The sequence below is a fragment of the Trichechus manatus genome, unplaced genomic scaffold (assembly GCF_000243295.1).
Source record: "Trichechus manatus latirostris isolate Lorelei unplaced genomic scaffold, TriManLat1.0 scaffold00063, whole genome shotgun sequence".
Taxonomy (NCBI): domain Eukaryota; kingdom Metazoa; phylum Chordata; class Mammalia; order Sirenia; family Trichechidae; genus Trichechus; species Trichechus manatus.
Window position 1 is genome coordinate 11,997,167 of NW_004443999.1, and position 7,117 is coordinate 12,004,283.

At 35.1% G+C, this 7,117-nt stretch overlaps 1 pseudogene; it reads right to left on the reverse strand.

The window, feature by feature from the left end:
* Positions 1 to 4,326: 4,326 nt before the first annotated feature.
* The window catches only part of LOC101354936 (GPI ethanolamine phosphate transferase 1-like), a 45,949-nt pseudogene continuing 43,158 nt past the window's right edge, over positions 4,327 to 7,117 (reverse strand).

Consider the following 7,117-nt stretch of genomic DNA (forward strand, 5'->3'; position numbering starts at 1 on the left):
TCATAGCAACCCTACAGGACAGAGTAGAACTGCCCCATAGGGTTTCCAAGGCTGTAATCTTTACGGAAGTTGACTGCCACATCTTTCTCCCGCAAAGTGGCTGGTGGATTTGAACCATAGACCTTCTGGTTAGCAGCTGAGCACCTAACCACTGTCCCACCAAGGCTCCCTTGCAACATGGAATACTAGTTATAAGTAGCAGATCAGAACAAATCAAGTAATAAAATCTGACACCTTCAAACTAGCACTTATTGCATGATTAGTGATATAAAAAGGGAAGGAATTTGTATGTATAAATTATGTCAACACTTATAACTCAGTACTGAAAGATTTCATGGATAGTAATGCATTTATATTCTCTTGATTGAATCAACAGTCTTAGTTTTTTAAATATTATTTATAATGACTATCTAATAAATCCCTACCAGAGCCATAATGTCTGATACGATGAGAACAATGAGAAAAACTAAAAAAAAATTTAAAAAGAATGAGACACAATACGACATACATATTTTTCAAGCACATTAAAATCTAATGAGAATAATCAAGTAACCCAACATTTTAATATTTTTGCTTCTGAAAATACTACTTTTAACAGCCATTTTCCAATTATCATGGGTGACTATCCCACATTTATGAGCTAAACTTCAACAATGTTATTGAAAACTTTGAATATTTATGTCAGTGATATAAAAGGGACATGAATTATGATATGTTATTAAAAAACAATTATTTTTAAAACCACAGGTTTATTATAGAAATATAACTCAATGTTTCATATATGCAGATATATATTACAAGTCAGATTGATCATATATTTCTAAAGTATCATACCATTCAATGTAAGTCTAGTAGAAAAGAAATACAATAAAGTATATCAATCTGGTTAAGAGTTGGAAGAGACGACAGTGCCATTCAGTACAACCTTTGAAGTGTGAATTCCCACTTTAACAACCCCAATAAAGGCATTGTCTAGCACTTGTTTTAACCTTCCTGTGACAGAACCCACTCCATTTTAAACAGCTCTCATTGCTACAAGTGTTTTTTTCCTTTGAGAAAAAAAATCAGTACAAGAAAAATTGCACCCCATGGACTCAGTTCTTCTGGAACAACAGAAAAAGAATAAACATGATTTAAACGTAACAGTCCTTTAAATATTACATATTTTGTAAAGCTAGATTTTTGAAAAATGTCATTTTAGTTTTTCTAAAGAAAATAGTATCATTGTACGACATAGATAATGCTCTGGAGAGGCAGCATAACTCCAGTCTCTGTCTCCATCACATGTGGCCTTTCCTCAGAGTCTGTGTTTCTTAGATATCCTAGGACACCTGCCACTGGATTTTGGACCCACCTTAAATCCAAGATGATCTCATTTCAAGATCGTTAACTTAATTACATCTGAAAAGACCTTTTTCCCAAATAAGGTCATATTCACAGGTTCCAGGGATTAGAACATAGACATATCTTTAGGGGGTCAACAATTCAACCTGCTGTAAATTCCTTTGCTTGCTTTTTAATTGGGTTATTTTATTAATTTATAAGAGCTCTTTATATATTCTAGATACAAGTCCTGTATCAGATACATGATTTGCAAATATTTTCTTCCAGCATGTGGCTTTTCACTTTCTTGATGGTATTTTGCTTATACCCCCAAACTTTTCTAATTCTGATAAAGTCTAATTTATCAAATTTTTTCTTTGTCTTTTGTGCTTTTGGTATCATATCTAAAAAGGCTTTACCTAACCCCAAATCACAAAGATTTACTTCTATGTTTTCTTTCAAAAGTTTCATGGTTTTAGCACTTACATTTAGGTTTATACTGCATTTTGAGTTAATTTTTGTATATTATAAGGAACGCTTCTGTGTCAGAGGTCCCAATGACTGTCCCTAGGTTTGATGATTTGCTGGAAGGACCCACAAGAGTCAGCATATAGTCATACTCACAGCTGTAATTTATTATAGTGAAAAGATATAAATCATAATCAGCAAAGGGGAAAGGCACATGGAGCAGACCCCAGTTGTTGTTAGGTGCCGCCGAGTCAGTTCCGACTCATAGCAACACCACCTACAACAGAAGGAAACACTCCCCGGTCCTGTGCCATCCTCATAATTGTTGTTATATTTCAGCCCATTGTTGCAGCTATCCATCTCGTTGAGGGTCTACCTCTTTTTCGCTGACCCTCCACCTTACCAAGCATGATGTCCTTCAGGGACTGGTCCCACCTGATAAAATGTCCAAAGTACATGAGACAAAGTCTTGCCACCCTCCCATTCAAGGAGCATTCTGGCTGTACTTCTTCCAAGACACATGTTTGTTCTTCTGGCAGTCCATGGTATATTCAGTATTCTTCGCCAACACCATAATTCAAGGTCATCAATTCTTTGTCAGTCTTCCTTATTCATTGTCCAGTTTTTGCATGCATATGAGGCGATTGAAAATATTATGGTTTGGGTCAGGTGTCCTCAAAGTGACATCTTTGCTTTTGAACACTTTAAAGAGATCTTTTGCAGCAGATTTGCCCAATGTAATGCATCATTTGATTTCTTGACTGCTGCTTCTATGGGCATTGATTGTGGATCCAAGTAAAATGAAATCCTTGACAATTTCAATCTTTTCTCCATTTATCATGATGTTGCTTATTGGTCCAGTTATGAGGATTTTTGTTTTCTTTACGATGAGGTGTAATCCATACTGAAGGCTGTAGAATTTGATCTTCATCAGTAAGTACTTCAAGTCCTCTTCACTTTCTGCAAGCAAAGTGGTGTCATCCGCATATTGCAGGTAGTTAATAAGTCTTCCACCAATCCTGATGCCACATTGTTCTTCATGTAGTCCAGCATCTCAGATTATTTGCTCTGCCTACAGATTGAATAAGTATGGTGAAAGGATGCAACCCTAATGCACACCTTTCCTGATTTTAAACCACACAGTATCCCCTTGTTCCATTCAAACAACTGCCTCTTGATCTATACACAGGTTCCCCATAAGCACAATTAAGTGTTCTAGAATTCCCATTCTTTACAGTGTTACCCATAATTCGTTATGATCCACATGGTCGAATGCCTTTACATAGTCAATAAAACACAGGTAAACATCTTTCTGGTATTCTCTGCTTTCAGCCAAGATCCATCTGAAATCAGCAATGATATCGCTCATTCCACTTCCTCTTCTGAATCTGCCTTGAACTTCTGGCAGTTCCCTTTTGATGTACTGCTGCAACTGTTTTTGAATTATCTTCAGCAGAATTTTACTTGTGTGTGATATTAATGATATTGTTGGATAATTTCCACATTCTGTTGAATCATTTTTCTTTGGAATGGGCACAAATATAGATCTCTTCCAGTCAGTTGGTCAGACAGCTATCTTAGAAATTTCTTGGCATAGGTAAGTGAGCACCTCCAGTGCTGCATCCATTTGTCGAAACATCTCAGTTGGTATTCCATTAGTCTCTGGAGCTTTCTTGTTTGCCAATGCCTTCAGTGCAGCTTGGACTTCTTCCTTCAGTACAATCGGTTCTTGATCATATGCTACCTGCTGAAATGGCTGAATGTTGACCAATTCTTTTTAGTACAGTGACTCTGAGTATTCCTTCCATCTTTTTTTGATTCTATTACTTTCGATAATTAGCAAGGCTCGACAACAGATACTAAAGCTACTAGGTGACAAGTTGTTGGGGAAAATAATATTTTCATGGTCTAAAAGTATCATCTAAAGGATTAATTATTAATTACAAAGGGGAAAATGAATATCATAAAGGAGAGTTCTGGCTTGTATCATCTACGGTGATCAAAGTTAGCATCGCCAACAGTAGGATGAATTGACATCCTGATATAATGCAATAGAAAGTACACATCATCACCAATGTAGTAGTCTTATAAAAAATGTTTAACTTGAATCTAGTAACGAGAAAACAATCACTCAAATCCAGAATGAAGACCAAGACAAACTGGCCTGGACTCCAATATACAACTCATGTGACTGTAAATGAATAAAATCATTGGATAGTAATTTGGCAATGTGTGATAAAGTTAAAGATACACGTTTCTTCCAAAACCAAACCAAACCTGTTGCAGTCAAGTCAATTCCAATTCATCGCGACCCTATAGGACAGAAGTAGAACTGCCCCATAGGGTTTCCAAGGAGTAGTCGGTGGATTCTTGGTTAGCCGCCAAGCTCTTAATCACTGTGCCACCAGGGCTCACATGTTTCTTATGACTCAGCAATTCTTAAACCTAAGTTTGGTTCTGTTTTCCTCTGCCCTCATCTACAATGTAGTAAGAATAATAGTGAAGTTAAAAAGAAGGAAAAAAAAAAAGCTACCACAGCAAGAACAACAGGAGAAGCAAGTAAGTTTTAGCCCCTTCCAACTGCTAAATTTTAACTCAGTTAAAGTTAAATATATTGTTCTAAATTAATCTTCTAAACCACTTGTCCCAGAAAGACATAGAATACTTACAGTATATTAAATAGTTGTAAGAAAAAACAAAAGTCAATAGTTGATACTGCAGAAAAATTAAATTATTTATAAAGCAATCTTTATAGCCTTATGAAGTCACAGGGCCAGTATTCTTAATATGTCCTTTTTTTTTCCTCCAGCTAAAGAAATAAAAGCAACTGAGGGAAAAAATGACAATACAAAATAAAACTAAATGAGAGATAAATAAGAGTTAGCATAATATAATTCCTCACACATTTTATATTACAGTTAATATGATTAAATCACTTTCCTAAGTCCTAGTATTTCATACTATTACTTGAATGTTTATTATCTTCTCTGGACCTACCTTAACTTCTTTACTGATACCTCTTGTAAGGTTGGAATGAGACTTGATGAGCAACAAAGAAGCATAAGATGTCTGTCCCACAAAACCAATAACAACACTGATTCTCAAAAAGAATCTGTCATAAGCATGATAATAAGACAATCCTTTCAAGGCAAGATGAATCAGCTCCTTGCAAAGGGAGACCTATGAAGAAAGAAAATATAATTTGTCATGTGGAAATAAAAAGAAAAACTAAACTTCAAAGAAAAGAAAAATTGTAAAGTTCCTAATAGCCAAACCATTTCATTAAAGTTACAGCAAGTCACTATAGGTGATGGACCTAGATAGACTTTGTTCATAGATTTCTGGCCGAGTACAATTAATAAGTAATGAATAAAGTGAACTTATTTTTCAATCTTGGTAGGAAAGGACTTTTTAAATGTAAACTATCCATGATAGTTTTAAAAATATGTAGTGTTTTAGAGTTACTCACTCTTGTGAAAGTCATCTTCATATCTTTTATATAAAAGAAAGAAAGCCTCAAATAACTGAGAGGCCAACATTTCTATCATTCTTGACTTTCTCACATCAGATTACCCAAATCAGTTATAAAATATCACTAAATATGTATATTTAAGGACTAAGATGCTCCTGACTAAAGCCATGGTGTTTTCAGTTGCCTCATATTCATGCAAAAGCTGGACAATGAATAAGGAAGACCAAAGAAGAACTGATACCTTTGAATTATGGTGTTAGCAAAGAATGTTGAATATACCATGAACTGCCAGAAGAACGAACAAATCTGTTTTGGACGAAGTACAGCCAGAATGCTCATTAGAAGCAAGGATGGCGAGACTTCGTCTCACATGCTTTGGACATGTTAACAGGATGGACCAGTCCCTGGAGAAGGACATCATGCTTGGTAAAGTAGAGGGTCAGTGAAAAAGAGGAAGACTCTCAACAAGATGGACTGACATAGTGGCTGCAAGAACAGGCTCAAGCATGATAACAATTGTGAGGATGGCGCAGGACTGGGCAGCCCCTTCTGTAGTACATAGGGTCGCGATGAGTCGGAACTGACTCGACGGCACCTAAGAACAACGGTGATATATATACACATATATATGTATATGTATATATATCTTAATGTTTTAGAAGAGAAAGTGGCTTACCATTTGATAAACAATAAAAATTAGCATTCAAATGCATAGTATTATTTAGCCAATTTTGGAAACTAAAAATAGAATTCTTTCCTACTTTAAAGTTGTAAGACTATTTAACAAAGAGAAAACAATAATAATAATAAAGAAAACATATTGAGGTTGGGAGTGGGAAGACTCAGATCTCCAATATGAATTGTTAAACTTCTGATTCTGATAGTAATTACAAATGTACAAATAAATCTTATTCTAAATGACTATATGTAAGTGACATGACTTTAATATGGAATGTATTTTGTCATCCCAAAAAATGGCATAGTGAAGCTTAAATTCCAAAGCTAACCTACAAAAATTTACACATAGTATTATGGTATGTGGTACATAGCTACTTGTAGTCAAGAAATTCAACCCTTTCTTGAGGGCTTAGGAAAGCTCTCTGGCTGCCCACTTTGCTATTTATCTACATACCTCACCTCTCTCCATCATGGAAATGAAGATCAGCAATTTACATACACAACAATTTTGGACTTACTACTTCATCATAACTTTCCTTGCTTTATATAAGATCTTGCTTTCCTTAAATTGCTGAGCTGCTTAGAATTAGAAAGTAACCTACAAAAAAGACATACACTTAAAATGTTTCTTCATTCCCATTATATTTTTTTTTAATGGAAAAGAAAGGATAATTAAAAATTAAAATAAACAAGCAAATCTTGAGCTCAACTGTACTGTTGTTTATTATTGTAAAACTTCCAAGGAATAGCTTATTGTTTAACTTTATTGATCCAAAGTTTGAATAGATGTTTTTGCTTCTAGTGGTAATGTACAAGATCTCCTTCCCCATTTCTTTTTTTCCTAAAATATGTCTGCTTCTAAGAACCCTTATTTTCTCCCATTACGTGGAATTTTTTTTCTTAAAAATGTTCTATTGCCCTACTTTGACCTCTATAGTACACATTTTTTCCTATGTGAAGTGGTTTTCCTCCTTTTAAAGGTTATTTACATGTAGGCAAATATTCTATGCTTAGCCTACTTATGCAGCGCCACCTGCTGGTCAACTCATGGAACACCATTAGGCTATATTGGACCCAATTTTAGTTTTGAGTTTCTTTTTCAAGCAGTGCTAAGTATTTGTCACAGGAAAAAGATGTGGCAGTCTGCTTCTGTAAAGATTTACAGCCTTGGAAACC